The sequence below is a fragment of the Heptranchias perlo genome, chromosome 15 (genome assembly GCF_035084215.1).
Source record: "Heptranchias perlo isolate sHepPer1 chromosome 15, sHepPer1.hap1, whole genome shotgun sequence".
In the NCBI taxonomy this organism is placed as follows: Eukaryota; Metazoa; Chordata; class Chondrichthyes; order Hexanchiformes; family Hexanchidae; genus Heptranchias; species Heptranchias perlo.
The window spans coordinates 2,505,824-2,523,736 of NC_090339.1; the positions used below are offsets into that span (position 1 = coordinate 2,505,824).

General features: G+C 52.0%; 1 protein-coding gene and 1 long non-coding RNA gene across 5 annotated transcripts in view; one reads left to right on the top strand and one right to left on the bottom strand.

The window, feature by feature from the left end:
• si:dkey-172j4.3 (diacylglycerol kinase delta) overlaps positions 1–17,913 on the bottom strand; it is a 288,264-nt gene that overhangs the window by 152,627 nt on the left and 117,724 nt on the right. The window lies entirely within an intron of this gene.
• Positions 42–16,034, top strand: LOC137332664 (uncharacterized). 2 transcript variants are annotated; one of them, XR_010965710.1, is made up of 3 exons: positions 42–103; positions 13,136–13,418; positions 15,159–16,034. It is a non-coding gene; the product is annotated as an uncharacterized lncRNA (long non-coding RNA). The 2 variants fall into 2 exon arrangements; XR_010965709.1 differs by lacking the exon at positions 42–103 and adding an exon at positions 12,871–12,988.

The following is a 17,913-nucleotide window of genomic DNA, read 5'->3' on the forward strand; positions in this document are numbered from 1 at the left end:
TGAATGAAATATCAGGGATAGGCTTTCAGGAAGTGAGCAGACCTTGCTAGGAAGGAGTGGTGAGACCTGCTGGGTGAGATAACTGACAAAAATAGGAGGGGAAGTAAGTGTGTGTGTGTGACTCTATCTGGAGGCAGAGTGCTGTGTGTGTGTGACTCTATCTGGAGGCAGAGTGCTGTGTGTGTGTGTGTGTGTGTGTGAGAGACTCTATCTGGAGGCAGAGTGCTGTGCCTCCAGATAGAGTCACACACACACACACACATCGTTCACCTGACGAAGGAGGAAGCCTCCGAAAGCTTGTGAATTTAAAATAAAATTGCTTGTCTATAACTTGGTGTTGTAAAATTGTTTACAAAAGTAAGGGGAATGCAGTGAGAGCGTGGCTGACTGAGAGGGCAGGTACTGGCCCTTCTAACTACAATCGGTACATATTCTCTCAAAATATTCCACGCAGCTTTCTTGGAAGCATGATGAAAAGAGAAAGGGAGAGATCGAGAGGGAGAGGGAGAGATGGTTCTTTTTGTAAAGGAAAATAAATTGAAGTTCCAGGCATTACAGTGAAGGACTAGTCTTACCTCTAAGACTGCAGAGGATGATGGAGAGGTGAGGCAGTGGGTTAGCTTCATGAAGGCAGTGCGGGAAGAGCTGTGAAACACTGCTGATATCAGGCACAAGGTTTGAGGAGGAAAAGTCAGTTGGAGAATAGTGCAAGAGAAAGGTAGAAAGTACAGAACGTGAAATGGTCATTCACCATCAGGTTTTCCACAGCCCATGTACACTCTCCCCTATCATGGACTCTACCCACCCATTTAATCTCCTCCCACAGCCCATGTACACTCTCCCCTATCATGGACTCTACCCACCCATTTAATCTCCTCCCACAGCCCATGTACACTCTCCCCTATCATGGACTCTACCCACCCATTTAATCTCCTCCCACAGCCCATGTACACTCTCCCCTATCATGGACTCTACCCACCCATTTAATCTCCCCCCACACCCCATGTATACTCTCCCCTATCATGGACTCTACTCATCCATTTAATCTCCCCCCACAGCCCATGTATACTCTCCCCTATCATGGACTCTACCCACCCATTTAATCTTCTCCCACAGCCCATGTACACTCTCCCCTATCATGGACTCTACTCATCCATTTGATCTCCTCCCACAGCCCATGTATACTCTCCCCTATCACGGACTCTACTCACTCATTTAATCTCCTCCCACAGCCCATGTACACTCTCCCCTATCATGGACTCTATCCACCCATTTAATCCCCTCCCACAGCCCATGTATACTCTCCCCTATCATGGACTCTATCCACCCATTTAATCTCCTCTCACAGCCCATGTACACTCTCCCTTATCATGGACTCTACCCACCCATTTAATCTCCTCTCACAGTCCATGTACACTCTCCCCTATCATGGACTCTACCCACCCATTTAATCTCCCCCCACAGCCCATGTACACTCTCCCCTATCATGGACTCTACCCACCCATTTAATCTCCTCCCACAGCCCATGTACACTCTCCCCGATCATGGACTCTACCCACCCATTTAATCTCCCCCCACAGCCCATGTACACTCTCCCCTATCATGGACTCTACCCACCCATTTAATCTCCTCCCACAGCCCATGTACACTCTCCCCTATCATGGACTCTACCCACCCATTTAATCTCCTCCCACAGCCCATGTACACTCTCCCCTATCATGGACTCTACCCACCCATTTAATCTCCTCCCACAGCCCATGTACACTCTCCCCTATCATGGACTCTACCCACCCATTTAATCTCCTCCCACAGCCCATGTACACTCTCCCCTATCATGGACTCTACCCACCCATTTAATCTCCCCCCACACCCCATGTATACTCTCCCCTATCATGGACTCTACTCATCCATTTAATCTCCCCCCACAGCCCATGTATACTCTCCCCTATCATGGACTCTACCCACCCATTTAATCTTCTCCCACAGCCCATGTACACTCTCCCCTATCATGGACTCTACTCATCCATTTGATCTCCTCCCACAGCCCATGTATACTCTCCCCTATCACGGACTCTACTCACTCATTTAATCTCCTCCCACAGCCCATGTACACTCTCCCCTATCATGGACTCTATCCACCCATTTAATCCCCTCCCACAGCCCATGTATACTCTCCCCTATCACGGACTCTACTCACTCATTTAATCTCCTCCCACAGCCCATGTACACTCTCCCCTATCATGGACTCTATCCACCCATTTAATCCCCTCCCACAGCCCATGTATACTCTCCCCTATCATGGACTCTATCCACCCATTTAATCTCCTCTCACAGCCCATGTACACTCTCCCTTATCATGGACTCTACCCACCCATTTAATCCCCTCCCACAGCCCATGTACACTCTCCCCTATCATTGACTCTACCCACCCATTTAATCTCCTCCCACAGCCCATGTACACTCTCCCCTATCATTGACTCTGCTCACCCATTTAATCTCCTCCCACAGCCCATGTACACTCTCCCCTATCATTGACTCTGCTCACCCATTTAATCTCATTTCACAGTCCATGTACTCTCTCCCCTATCATTGACTCTGCTCACCCATTTAATCTCATTTCATAGTCCATGTACTCTCTCCCCTCTCTGTGACAAAGTTAGTTGGCACTTGGAAAAGTATGGGCTAATCAATAAAAGTCAGCCCGCATGTGTTAAAGGAAATTCATGCTTGACTAACTTGATTGAGTTCTTTTGATGGAGTAACGGACAGGGTTGATGAGGGTAGTGTGGTTGATGTTGTGTATATGGACTTTCAAAAGACATTTGATAAAGTGCCACATAATAGACTTGTAAGCAAAATTAAAGCCCATGGGATTAAAGGAGCAGTGGCAGCAAGGATACAAAATTGGCTAAGAGACAGAAAGCAGAGAGTAGTGGTGAATGGTTGTTTTTTAGACTGGAGGGAAGTATACAGTGGTGTTCCCCAGGGGTCAGTATTAGGACCACTGCTCTTTTTGATATCTTTAATTACCTGGGCTTGGGTACAGAGGGCATAATTTCAAAGTTTGTAGATGACACAAATCTAGGAAACGTAGTAAACAATGTGGAGGAGAGTAACAGACTTCAGGAGGACATAGACAGACTGGTGAAATGGGCAGACACATGGCAGATGAAATTTAATGCAGAGAAGTGTGAAGTGATACATTTTGGTAGGAAGAATGAGGAGAGATAATATAAACTAAATGGTACAATTTTAAAGGGGGTGCAGGAACAGAGAGACCTGGGGGTTCACATATATAAATCTCTGAAGGTAGCAGGACATGTTGAGAAGGCTGTTAAAGAAGCATATGGGACCCTGGGCTTTATTAATAGAGACATATTGTATAAAAGCAAGGAAGTTATGCTAAACCTTTATAAAACACTGGTTAGGCCTCAGCTGGAGTATTGTGTTCAATTCTGGGCACCACACTTTAGGAAGGATGTCAAGGCCTTAGAGAGGATGCAGAGGAGATTTACTAGAATGGTACCAGGGATGAGGGACTTCATTTATGTGGAGAGGCTGGAGAAGCTGGGGTTGTTCTCCTTAGAACAGAGAAGGTTAAAGGGAGATTTGAAAGTGGTTTTGATAGAGTAAATAAGGAAAAACTGTTTCCAGTGACAGAAGGGTTGGTAACCAGAGGACACAGATTTAAGGTAATTGGCAAAAGAACCAGAGGTGACACGAGGAAAAATGCTATCAGTTTTTACGCAGAGAGTTGTTATGATCTGGAATGCACTGCCTGAAAGGGCAGTGAAAGCAGATTCAATAATAACTTTCCAAAGGGAATTGGATAAATACTTGAAGGGGAAGAATTTACAGGGCTATGGGGAGAAATAAGTTCCAATTAGTGGAACTAATTCGATAGCTCTTTCAAAGAGCTGGCACAGGCAGAATGGACCAAATGGCCTCCTTCTGTGGTGAAATATTCTTTGATGCTATGATACTATTGTGGACTCTACCCACCCATTTAATCTCCTTCCACAGCCCATGTACACTCTATCCTGAGGCTGCTCCAGTGGGGCGAGAATTCTTGTCACAGCGGCAGCAACATCTGTAGATAGAAGGTTCAATTCTCCCGTACAATGGACCAGCAGTACGCAGCCACTACTGCTGCTTTGTGGACCCACACTTGCATTGAATGCAGTTTCTCCCAAGTGCGTTCACACATGCCGGGAGAGAGCCCCCATGGATGCATCAATTTCATCAGCTCGTGGAGATGTTAAATGAGGTGACGCAGCACCCTACCCACTCCATGCACTGTTACCTTTCCATTTGGTGTGATGGGGGTTTTGGATGACCCTCACTGTTGGGGGTCTGATCCATTCACAGCGGCCACCCGTGCCTCACACAGTGTTTTGAGGTCAGTGTCCACTGGCCCATGTACGTGGATGAAAATTGGTGCCACTCCTAGCCCCGCCCCTCAGCACAGCCAGCTCCGCCCCCTCAGCAAAGCTGGTCCCGCCACTCAGCAGAGCTGGCTATGCCCCCTCAGCACAGCTGGCCATGCCCCCACTGCACAGCTGGCCCCGCCCCTCAGCACAGCCGGCCATTCCCCCTCAGCATAGCTGGCCATGCTCCTCAGCACAGCTGGCCCCGCCACTCAGCACAGCCAGCCATGCCCCCTCAGCACAGCTGGCCATGCCCCCTCAGCACAGCTGGCCATGCCCCCTCAGCACAGCTGGCCCCGCCACTCAGCACAGCCAGCCATGCCCCCTCAGCACAGCCGGCCATGCCCCCTCAGCACAGCTGGCCATGCCCCCTCAGCACAGCTGGCCATGCCCCTCAGCACAACTGCACATGTCCCTCAGCACAGCTGGCCATGCCCCCTCAGCACAGCTGGCCATGCCCCCTCAGCACAGCTGGCCATGCCCCCTCAGCACAGCTGGCCATGCCCCCTCAGCACAGCTGGCCATGCCCCCTCAGCACAGCTGGCCATGCCCCCTCAGCACAGCTGGCCATGCCCCTCAGCACAGTCAGCTCCATCCCGCAACACAGCTAGCCCTGCCCCTCAAAACAGCTGGGCTCGCCCCACCGAGATGGGAGTGAACAGGGGGGCGGGGGGAGTCAGTGTGAACTGGGGGGAGGGGAGAGTCAGTGTGAACTGGAGAAAGGGGAGTGTCAGTGTGAATTGGGGGGAGGGGAGAGTCAGTGTGAACTAGGGGAAGGGGAGAGTCAGTGTGAACTGGGGGGAGGGGAGAGTCAGTGTGAACAGGGGGGCGGGGAGAGTCAGTGTGAACTGGGGGGAGGGGAGAGTCAGTGTGAACAGGGGGGCGGGGAGAGTCAGTGTGAACAGGGGGGCGGGGAGAGTCAGTGTGAACTGGGGGGAGGGGAGAGTCAGTGTGAACTGGGGGGAGGGGAGAGTCAGTGTGAACTGAAGAAAGGGGAGTATCATTGTGAATTTGGGGGGAGGGGAGTGACAGTGTTAACAGGAGAAAGGGGAGTGTAAGTGTGAGCTAGGGAGAGTTAGTGTGAACTGGGGAGGGGAGTGTAAGTGTAAACAGGGGAGGGGAGTGTCAGCGTGAGCTGAGGGAAGGGGAGTGACGGCCTGAGTTGGGGGGAGGGGAGTGTCAGCGTGAGCTGGGGGGAGGGGAGTGTCAGCGTGAGCTGGGGGGAGGGGAGTGTCAGCGTGAGCTGGGGGGAGGGGAGTGTCAGCGTGAGCTGGGGAGGGGAGTGTCACGTGAGCTGGGGAGGGGAGTGTCAGTGTGAGCTGGGGAGGGGAGTGTCACGTGAGCTGGGGGGAGGGGAGTGTCAGCGTGAGCTGGGGGGAGGGGAGTGTCAGCGTGAGCTGGGGGGAGGGGAGTGTCAGCGTGAGCTGGGGAGGGGAGTGTCACGTGAGCTGGGGAGGGGAGTGTCACGTGAGCTGGGGGGAGGGGAGTGTCAGTGTGAGCTGGGAGGAGGGGAGTGTCAGCGTGAGCTGGGGGGAGGGGAGTGTCAGCGTGGGCTGGGGGGAGGGGAGTGTCGGCCTGAGTTGGGGGAGGGGAGTCTCAGTGTGAGCTGGGGAGCGGAGTGTCAGTATGAGCTGGGGAGGGGAGTGTCACGTGAGCTGGGGAGGGGAGTCTCAGTGTGAGCTGGGGAGGGGAGTGTCACGTGAGCTGGGGAGGGGAGTGTCACGTGAGCTGGGAAGGGGAGTGTCACATGAGCTGGGGAGGGGAGTGTCACGTGAGCTGGGGAGGGGAGTGTCACGTGAGCTGGGGAGGGGAGTGTCACGTGAGCTGGGGAGGGGAGTCTCAGTGTGAGCTGGGGAGGGGAGTGTCAGTGTGAACAGCTGGGGAGAAATTTAAGTGTGAATTGAGGGAGGGGACATTCCGTGTCAACTGGGGAGGGGAGTGTAAGTGTGAGCTGGGGGTGGGGAGTGTCAGTGTGAACTGGAGAATAGGGAGTGTAGGCATGAGCTGGGGGAGGGGAATGTCCCTCGCCCCACCGAGATGGCAGTGTCAGTGTGAACTGGGGGGAGGGGAGAGTCAGTGCGAACTGGGGGGAGGGGAGAGTCAGTGCGAACTGGGGGGAGGGGAGAGTCAGTGTGAACTGGGGGGAGGGGAGAGTCAGTGCGAACTGGGGGGAGTGGAGAGTCAGTGCGAACTGGGGGAGGGGAGAGTCAGTGCGAACTGGGGGGAGGGGAGAGTCAGTGTGAACTGGGGGGAGGGGAGAGTCAGTGCGAACTGGGGGGAGGGGAGAGTCAGTGTGAACTGGGGGGAGGGGAGAGTCAGTGCGAACTGGGGGGAGGGGAGAGTCAGTGCGAACTGGGGGGAGGGGAGAGTCAGTGCGAACTTGGGGGAGGGGAGAGTCAGTGCGAACTGGGGGAGGGGAGAGTCAGTGCGAACTGGGGGGAGGGGAGAGTCAGTGTGAACTGGGGGGAGGGGAGAGTCAGTGTGAACTGGGGGGAGGGGAGAGTCAGTGCGAACTGGGGGAGGGGAGAGTCAGTGCGAACTGGGGGGAGGGGAGAGTCAGTGCGAACTGGGGGGAGGGGAGAGTCAGTGCGAACTGGGGGGAAGGGAGAGTCAGTGTGAATAGGGGAGAGGGGAGAGTCAGTGCGAACTGGGGGGAGGGGAGAGTCAGTGCGAACTGGGGGGAGGGGAGAGTCAGTGCGAACTGGGGGGAGGGGAGAGTCAGTGTGAACTGGAGAAAGGGGAGTGTCAGTGTGAATTGGGGGGAGGGGAGAGTCAGTGTGAACTGGGGGAAGGGGAGAGTCAGTGTGAACTGGGGGGAGGGGAGAGTCAGTGTGAACAGGGGGGCGGGGAGAGTCAGTGTGAACTGGGGGGAGGGGAGAGTCAGTGTGAACAGGGGGGCGGGGAGAGTCAGTGTGAACAGGGGGGCGGGGAGAGTCAGTGTGAACTGGGGGGAGGGGAGAGTCAGTGTGAACTGAAGAAAGGGGAGTATCATTGTGAATTTGGGGGGAGGGGAGTGACAGTGTTAACAGGAGAAAGGGGAGTGTAAGTGTGAGCTAGGGAGAGTTAGTGTGAACTGGGGAGGGGAGTGTAAGTGTAAACAGGGGAGGGGAGTGTCAGCGTGAGCTGAGGGGAGGGGAGTGACGGCCTGAGTTGGGGGGAGGGGAGTGTCAGCGTGAGCTGGGGGGAGGGGAGTGTCAGCGTGAGCTGGGGGGAGGGGAGTGTCAGCGTGAGCTGGGGGGAGGGGAGTGTCAGCGTGAGCTGGGGAGGGGAGTGTCACGTGAGCTGGGGAGGGGAGTGTCAGTGTGAGCTGGGGAGGGGAGTGTCACGTGAGCTGGGGGGAGGGGAGTGTCAGCGTGAGCTGGGGGGAGGGGAGTGTCAGCGTGAGCTGGGGAGGGGAGTGTCACGTGAGCTGGGGAGGGGAGTGTCACGTGAGCTGGGGGGAGGGGAGTGTCAGTGTGAGCTGGGAGGAGGGGAGTGTCAGCGTGAGCTGGGGGGAGGGGAGTGTCAGCGTGGGCTGGGGGGAGGGGAGTGTCGGCCTGAGTTGGGGGAGGGGAGTCTCAGTGTGAGCTGGGGAGCGGAGTGTCAGTATGAGCTGGGGAGGGGAGTGTCAGTATGAGCTGGGGAGGGGAGTGTCACGTGAGCTGGGGAGGGGAGTCTCAGTGTGAGCTGGGGAGGGGAGTGTCACGTGAGCTGGGGAGGGGAGTGTCACGTGAGCTGGGGAGGGGAGTGTCACGTGAGCTGGGGAGGGGAGTGTCACGTGAGCTGGGGAGGGGAGTGTCACGTGAGCTGGGGAGGGGAGTCTCAGTGTGAGCTGGGGAGGGGAGTGTCAGTGTGAACAGCTGGGGAGAAATTTAAGTGTGAATTGAGGGAGGGGACATTCCGTGTCAACTGGGGAGGGGAGTGTAAGTGTGAGCTGGGGGTGGGGAGTGTCAGTGTGAACTGGAGAATAGGGAGTGTAGGCATGAGCTGGGGGAGGGGAATGTCCCTCGCCCCACCGAGATGGCAGTGTCAGTGTGAACTGGGGGGAGGGGAGAGTCAGTGCGAACTGGGGGGAGGGGAGAGTCAGTGCGAACTGGGGGGAGGGGAGAGTCAGTGCGAACTGGGGGGAGGGGAGAGTCAGTGCGAACTGGGGGAGGGGAGAGTCAGTGCGAACTGGGGGGAGGGGAGAGTCAGTGTGAACTGGGGGGAGGGGAGAGTCAGTGCGAACTGGGGGGAGGGGAGAGTCAGTGTGAACTGGGGGGAGGGGAGAGTCAGTGTGAACTGGGGGGAGGGGAGAGTCAGTGCGAACTGGGGGGAGGGGAGAGTCAGTGCGAACTTGGGGGAGGGGAGAGTCAGTGCGAACTGGGGGGAGGGGAGAGTCAGTGTGAACTGGGGGGAGGGGAGAGTCAGTGTGAACTGGGGGGAGGGGAGAGTCAGTGCGAACTGGGGGAGGGGAGAGTCAGTGTGAACTGGGGGGAGGGGAGAGTCAGTGTGAACTGGGGGGAGGGGAGAGTCAGTGCGAACTGGGGGAGGGGAGAGTCAGTGCGAACTGGGGGGAGGGGAGAGTCAGTGCGAACTGGGGGGAGGGGAGAGTCAGTGCGAACTGGGGGGAGGGGAGAGTCAGTGCGAACTGGGGGGAGGGGAGAGTCAGTGCGAACTGGGGGGAGGGGAGAGTCAGTGCGAACTGGGGGGAGGGGAGTGTCAGTGTGAACTGGAGAAAGGGGAGTGTCAGTGTGAATTGGGGGGAGGGGAGAGTCAGTGTGAACTGGGGGAAGGGGAGAGTCAGTGTGAACTGGGGGGAGGGGAGAGTCAGTGTGAACAGGGGGGCGGGGAGAGTCAGTGTGAACTGGGGGAGGGGAGAGTCGTTTGAACTGGGGGGGAGGGGAGAGTCAGTGTGAACTGGGGAGAGGGGAGAGTCAGTGCGAACTGGGGGAGGGGAGAGTCGTTTGAACTGGGGGGGAGGGGAGAGTCAGTGTGAACTGGGGGGAGGGGAGAGTCAGTGTGAACTGGGGGGAGGGGAGAGTCAGTGTGAACTGGGGGAGGGGAGAGTCGTTTGAACTGGGGGGGAGGGGGAGTCAGTGTGAACTGGGGGGAGGGGAGAGTCGTTTGAACTGGGGGGAGAGGAGAGTCAGTGTGAACTGGGGGGAGGGGAGAATGTGTGAACTGGGGGAGGGGAGAGTCGTTTGAACTGGGGGGAGGGGAGAGTCGTTTGAACTGGGGGGAGGGGAGAGTCAGTGTGAACTGGGGGGAGGGGAGAGTCGTTTTAACTGGGGGAGGGGAGAGTCAGTGTGAACTGGGGGGAGGGGAGAGTCAGTGTGAACTGGGGGGAGGGGAGAGTCAGTGTGAACTGGGGGGAGGGGAGCGTCAGTGTGAACTGGGGGAGGGGAGAGTCAGTGTGAACTGGGGGGAGGGGCGAGTCAGTGTGAACTGGGGGAGGGGAGAGTCAGTGTGAATAGGGGAGAGGGGAGAGTCAGTGTGAACCGGGGGGAGGGGAGAGATGTTTGAACTGGGGGGAGGGGAGAGTCAGTGTGAATAGGGGAGAGGGGAGAGTCAGTGTGAACAGGCGGGGGGAGAATCAGTGTGAACTGGGGGGAGGGGAGAGTCAATGTGAACTGGGGGGAGGGGAGAGTCAGTGCGAACAGGGGGGAGGGGAGAGTCAGTGTGAACTGGGCGGAGGGGAGAGTCAATGTGAACAGGGGGGAGGGGAGAGTCAGTGTGAACTGGGCGGAGGGGAGAGTCAATGTGAACAGTGGGGAGGGGAGAGTCAGTGTGAACTGGGCGGAGGGGAGTGACAGTGTGAATTGTGGGAGGGGAGTATCAGTTTGAAGTACGAGGGGTATTTTCAGTGTAACTGTGTCATGGGCCTGTATTCAGGTCTGGTTTTTTTATTCATTTTCTCTGAAGCTCTTGGTCGACCTGTGTAACTTTGGTTTGATATAATGAAGATAGTCGATATTAAACAGCACTGGTAGAAACAGCACGTGTGTCGCCTGGTGTATTTCAGGGGTGCTCTTTCCTCGTGCGTGTAGTACCAGTATACAGGGTGTTAGTTAACGAACCTGTTCTGTAAGTGCTATAGTCGGCAGATGGTTCTGAGAACACTGGGCGGAGTTGATTTAATAAAACCACATCATCCGCCCAGAATATCAAACTACTTGCCCTCCAATATCATTGAATGACTTGTAATCATTCATAAAAACTGGGCTGCGGTTAGAACCTGTGAGCAGCTATAAGCAGCAGTCACTGATCTGTGTCAGATGGAGTTAAAAATAGCCACGGTAATGACAGAGAGCAATGGCCTCGCTCTCCAGGCTCTGAGGCGCACATCAATACTGCACCTTTTATTTCTCATTAGCGAATTTTCACTAGTGCTTGTGAGTACGCCCGGTGAGAGCTTTCTGTTTGCACCACAGTGTTCAGTTCCATTCACAACTCTTCTGATAATGGAGCAGCTGTGTCGGCCTAAACCAGGATCTAGCCAATATCCAGGTGGCACGTGGCAGGTATCAGGTAATGACCATCGTCAACAAGAGAAAACCCAGCCATATCCCCCCCGACCTTCAGTAGCACCGCCATCGACAAGTCCCCCCACCATCAACAACAATCTCCATTATATAGTGCCTTTAATATCGTAAAACGTCCCATGGAGCTTCACAGAGGCGTAATCAGGCAAAAGTTGACACTGAGCAGTTGACAAAAAGCTTGGACAAAGAAGTAAGTTTTACGGAGGGTCTTAAAGGTGGAAAGAGAGGCAGGAAGCTTCGGGCCTAGACGGCTGAAGGCACGGCCACCAATGTTGGGGTGAAGGAAGTGGGGGCTGCACAAGAGGCCAGAGTTGGAGGAATTCTTGGGGGTCACCACTGACAAGAAGCTTGACTGGACCAGATGAATCAACACTGTGGCTGCAAGAGCAGGGTAGAGGTTTGATATTCTGTGGTGAGTGGCTCACCTCCTGACCCCTCAAGGTCTCTTCACCATCTACAAGACCCAAGTCTGGAGTGTGACTGAATACTCACCACTCATCTAGATAAGTGCAGCCAGACCAATAGTCAAAGGCTCAATACTATCCTGCCACCAAACTCAATCTCTATCCCCTCCATGACGAGCACACTGTGGCTACAGTATGTACAACCTACAGGAGGCGCTGAAGCAGATCACCAATATCACTTTGCCAGCACCTCCCAGCCATGCGACCTCTACCACCAAGGAGGACAAAGGTTAGCAATATCAAGGGAACATCGTCACCTCCAAGTTCCCCTACAAGTCGCAAACTATCCTAACTTGGACTTAAATCATTGTTCCTTTATTGTTGCTGAGTCAATATCCTAAAATTGCCTACCTAACACCATTGTGTGAGCACCGTCACCATAAGAACTGCCGCGGGAAGACACCCTCCCACCCTTACTCTGTTTTCCTCCTCCTCCCTTGACCTCTCTTCCTCTCTTATTGGTTTCCTCACAGAAGCTTTGTTTGCTTCTAAAATTAAACTTGCTTGCTTTTTAAAAAAAAAATCAAATTAGAATGAAGAAAAATACTGTCTCTTTCTCTCAATCTGTCTGTCTCTCTCTTTCTCGAACTGAGGGTTCTCTCTCTCTCTCTCTCTCTCTCGATCTGAGGGTCTCTCTCTCTCGATCTGAGGGTCTCTCTCTCTCTCACGATCTGAGGGTCTCTCTCTCTCTCTCGATCTGAGGGGCTCTCTCTCTCGATCTGAGGGTCTCTCTCGATCTGAAGGTCTTTCTCTCTCTCGATCTGAGGGTCTCTATCTTGATCTGAGGGTCTCTCTCTCTCTCTCTCGATCTGAGGGTCTCTCTCTCTCGATCTGAGGGTCTCTCTTTTATACAACACTAAACAAAAGTTACAATAAGTGTGTAATCAGCACATTCTGCCATTTCTTTTCTCTCTCATACACACACAACCTATCTGTTTACAACAATTGTACAAGCCCAGAAATTCCTTGTGTAATTTACACATGTAAACAGGATTTCAGCCGCATTTCCAGTGAAGTTCTGGCAGTGAATTGAGAGCAGCCCCGAGAAAATTCTGGGCCTCAAACTATACCTGAATAAAGCTTTCGAAATCTCTTCAACTTTTCTTCAAATAATTTTGAAGAATAACAGCAAAAAGTGCAAAAGGTAAAGGAAAATATCGCAGCAGGCTGAACAGTACTGATGTATCTCTGATACACTACATTTACTCAAACTGTACAAACTGTACTCAACTGATGGAATCACAGCTCTGGGCAAAAATGTCAAGTCCAAACTCTAGACTTTTGGGAGAGGCTGCAGCTTTCAAGTGAAAACTTTAATGAAGGCATTAAAAGAAACAAAAGACAATTCAATGGATAAATTTAATCATGTTACTGTGAAATAGTTAACAATTTATTTTGCTTAAAGCTCTATTTTGGATATTAGAAATTTCAGTTACTGAGAAAAACGTGCATAATTTTTTTTTCGGAAAGCATCTGTGGGTAAAGATAATACAGCGTCACCTGGTGGTGCTACAGGGATCAGATTAACATTGGAATCTCAATTGGAGCATCACCGACAGGAGTTACTGGGAAAAATAACAGGGGAATGGAACAGGTGCGTATGGACATTTTAACTTTGGAAATCCCAGAGCAAATACCTACGTTTACAATTGAGTGTGCAACCAACATAAAAATTTTAGTGCATACATACATACTGTAGTGTATACATATCCTTGCATATTTTTACTATATTATATTACAGGAGTCATTACGGGTGTGACTCGGAGGGGAACTTGGAGGTGATGGTGCTCCCATGCACCTGCTGCTCTTGTCCTTTCAGATGATGGAAGTTTGAGAGGTGCTATCGAAGAAGCCTTGGCTGCTTGCTGCAGTGCATCCTAGGGAAAGTACACACTGCAGCTACAGTGTCCCGGTGGTGAAAGGAGTGGATGCTTAAGGGGGAGAATGGGCTACTGATCAAGTGAATTGCTTTGTCCTGGATGGTATCGAGCTTCCTGAGTGTTGTTGCAGCTGCACCCATCCAGGCAAGTGGGGAGTACACAGGGAACCTCTCTTTTGATACCCTTTTTATACTGATGGTCTCTCTTTTAAAGAGGGTTTTACCCTCTTGGGATCCATTTATTTCACTTTTTGTTTTGGTATTTATTCATTTACTTCATACAACAATACAAGATAGAAATGGAGGAAATAACAGAGTTATGAAGTCAGTGGCTGATTACTTCATTTCTGTTGAAGAACATCACCAAAGAGACCAATACAATATGGTCACATGTGAGCAGTGATTTAGGACCTGGTTTCTTGAGCAGAACCGAGGTTGCTAAGCAATCACCAAGTCAACAGCTTACATATTCACATAGTCAGTTGTACATCAGCAAACGCCCCAAATGCCTGATAGAGGTTTACTGAGACACGACTTCAGCTTAATCACGTGATCGCCAAAGAGGGGCACATCTGGCTGTTGCATTTGTTCCCATTAAGAAGCCCTTCAGGGCTCTCAATGAAGATCAGAATTAGAACAGTGATGTACCCTGCAGGATTAATCAAATGAATAGTTCCTTCTCGTGCTGTGTGGGGCAACAAGGAGGTGAGACTAGTTGGAGAGCTCTTTCAGAGAACCAGCAGCAGCATGACGAGTCGAATGGCTTCCTTCTGTGTTGTGAGATTCTATGATTCTGTGATTCTGTAAATCAGAGTGTTATATCGTGTTACAATGGCCAAGAATTTCCTCAGCTGTGACTTTGCCACTGGAAGTTTACTGGGTCTGACAGTCCAACCACCCGATCAGCCGAGCACTGACTCCAACGAACCCCCCCCAGGTCAGCCTCACTCACCCACCTGTTTCAGGCTGGGCTCCCAGGCAGGGAGTCCAATGTCCTGGACACATCCAGCGGTGGACTGGGTCCGGCCGGTTGCAGGACACCACAAGGAGAGGGCTCGGCTGAAGATGCAATTTTATTCCCCAGCGATCGTCCTGCGATCCGGGCAGGGGGAGGAGTAACTTAGCAACGTTCTGGCATTACAAGCAGGCAGCATTGCTATGGCGATCACATTGGAAAACATGGCAAATGACATCACAGCGTCCTTACTTTGAACAGATGTGCCCATATTTCCTCGGGTATGATCAAGGTCCATTGCCGTTCCCAGAGGAAAATCCCAGGAATGGCTGTGATCAACAAACAGCCATCAGAACAGTTCCCTGCCTGATTGCCCACCCCATCAGAACAGTTCCCTGCCTGATTGCCCACCCCATCAGAACAGTTCCCTGCCTGATTGCCCACCCCATCAGAACAGTTCCCTGCCTGATTGCCCACCCCATCAGTCCACTAGTCACCCAAATTCAGGCAGCAACAGTGAGGAAAAAATGTATTATTCTGTCGCTAAAGTAGAGCTCTGTTTTTATGTGGCCTACCGCTTTCAGGCCACAAAGTCTAATTAAATAAAGACTGCCTGAGGTCACTCAGAGGAGGTCACTCAGAGTTTAATTGCTGTGTGTTGAAGGAAGTTGGTTGATTGAAAGTTGCTTGTAGGTGACTGGCTCCAGGTACAAGTAAACAGTATGAAACACCTGGCTTTCCCTCACCCTTACGTATATCTTTTTAACACTGTGATTTAAGTGTGATTTCTGAATTGTGGCAGTTGCTTTCCGAGCTTTTAGATAGATAACAATAAAATACAAGACGACTATCTTGCCCATTCTGCTTCTGGTATAATTTAACTGTGGCGTTACTGCAATATAGTCTTTTACATCCTCTTTTTTTTTACAGATCAGCTCAGTTGTAATATAGTCATCTCAGTGTGTCGGCTGTGGCTCAGTGGCAGCACTCTCACTCCTGAGTTCAGAAGGTTGTGGATTCATAATCCCATTCCAAAGACTTGAGCACAACATTTATGCTTATACTCGAGTGCAGTACTGAGGGAGTGCTGCGCTGTCAGAGGTGCCATCTTTTGGATGAGATATTAAATCGAGGCCCCGCCTGTGCTCTCAGGTGGAGATAAAAGATCCCATCAGACTAAACAAAGAGCAGCAGGGGAGTTCTCCCTGGTGTCTTGACCAACATTTATCCATCAAACAACAGCTAAAACAGATTATCTGGTCATTGTCACGTTGCTATTTGTGGGACCTTGCTGTGCACATATTGGCTGCTGCATTTTCTACATTACAACAATGATTAAACTTCAAAAATACTTCATTGTCTGTGAAGTGCTTTGGGATGCCTTGAATTCATAAAAGGCCCGATATAAATGCAAATTCTTTCTTTTACTGAACTCAGCAACTTGTTTCCGTGTCTTCACAGTGCACTGTTTGGCTATTTCAGTGCACAAGATTTGCTTAAAATTACTTCGACTTTTACCACTTCCTCAAGTGTCACAGTTGCACAGAGAGAGAGAGAAGCCGTCCATCCCACTGCCGTCTCCAGTGTCCCTTATCCCTCCACACGTCGAGAGCTTTGAGAAACTAGACGATGCTGGGAATTTTTCGGAGCAGTTGCTGATCAGTTGCAGTATCCTTGTCGGACATGCGTTCACAGCGGGCGTTACCATGGCAGTGTCAACCAATCAGTTCCAAATTGATCTAGTTTGGCTATCGGTCACTATTTCCTCATTATTCATTAAACTAAAAGTGGTTTAAGGCTATTGTCAACTGATTTTTGTTCCTCGTTAGTGCCCGATGATGTACCAGTGAAAACAATGCACTCCCTCTACACTGTCCAAACAAACACTCCCAGGGCAGGTACAGCACGGGTTAGATACAGAGTAAAGCTCCCTCTACACTGTCCCATCAAACACTCCCAGGGCAGGTACAGCACGGGTTAGATACAGAGTAATGCTCCCTCTACACTGCCCCATCAAACACTCCCAGGGCAGGTACAGCACGGGTTAGACACATAGTAAAGCTCCCTCTACACTGCCCCATCAAACACTCCCAGGGCAGGTACAGCACGGGTTAGATACAGAGTAAAGCTCCCTCGACACTGCCCCATCAAACACTCCCAGGGCAGGTACAGCACGGGTTAGATACAGAGTAAAGCTCCCTCTACACTGTCCCATCAAACACTCCCAGGGCAGGTACAGCACGGGTTAGATACAGAGTAAAGCTCCCTCTACACTGTCCCATCAAACACTCCCAGGGCAGGTACAGCACGGGTTAGATACAGAGTAAAGCTCCCTCTGCACTGTCCCATCAAACACTCCCAGGGCAGGTACAGCACGGGTTAGATACAGAGTAAAGCTCCCTCTACACTGCCCCATCAAACACTCCCAGGGCAGGTACAGCACGGGTTAGATACAGAGTAAAGCTCCCTCTACACTGTCACATCAAACACTCCCAGGGCAGGTACAGCACGGGTTAGATACAGAATAAAGCTCTCTCTACACTGTCCCATCAAACACTCCCAGGGCAGGTACAGCACGGGTTAGATACAGAGTAAAGCTCCCTCTACAATGTCCCATCAAACACTCCCAGGGCAGGTACAGCACGGGTTAGATACAGAGTAAAGCCCCCTCCACACTGTGCCATCAAACACTCCCAGGGCAGGTACAGCACGGGTTAGATACAGAGTAAAGCTCCCTCTACACTGTCCCATCAAACACTCCCAGGGCAGGTACAGCAAAGGTTAGATACAGAGAAAAGCTCCCTCTACACTGTCCCATCAAACACTCCCAGGGCAGGTACAGCACGGGTTAGATACAGAGTAAAGCTCTCTCTACACTGTCCCATCAAACACTCCCAGGGCAGGTACAACACAGGTTAGATACAGAGTAAAGCTCCCTCTACACTGTCCCATCAAACACTCCCAGGGCAGGTACAGCACAGGTTAGATACAGAGAAAATCTCCCTCCACACTGTCCCATCAAACACTCCCAGGGCAGGTACAGCACGGGTTAGATACAGAGTAAAGCTCTCTCTACACTGTCCCATCAAACACTCCCAGGGCAGGTACAGCACGGGTTAGATACAGAGTAAAGCTCCCTCCACACTGTCCCATCAAACACTCCCAGGGCAGGTACAGCACGGGTTAGATACAGAGTAAAGCTCCCTCTTCACTGTCCCATAAAACACTCCCAGGACAGGTACAGCACGGGTTAGATACAGAGTAAATCTCCCTCTTCACTGTCCCATCAAACACTCCCAGGGCAGGTACAGCACGGGTTAGATACAGAGTAAAGCTCTCTCTACATTGTCCCATCAAACACTCCCAGGGCAGGTACAGCACAGGTTCGATACAGAGTAAAACTCTCTCTTCACTGTCCCATCAAACACTCCCTGGGCAGGTACAGCATGGGTTAGATACAGAGTAAAGCTCCCTCTACACTGTGCCATCAAACACTCCCAGGGCAGGTACAGCACGGGTTAGATACAGAGTAAAACTCTCTCTTCACTGTCCCATCAAACACTCCCTGGGCAGGTACAGCACGGGTTAGATACAGAGTAAAGCTCCCTCTACACTGTGCCATCAAACACTCCCAGGGCAGGTACAGCACGTGTTAGATACAGAGTGAAGCTCTCTCTACACCAGT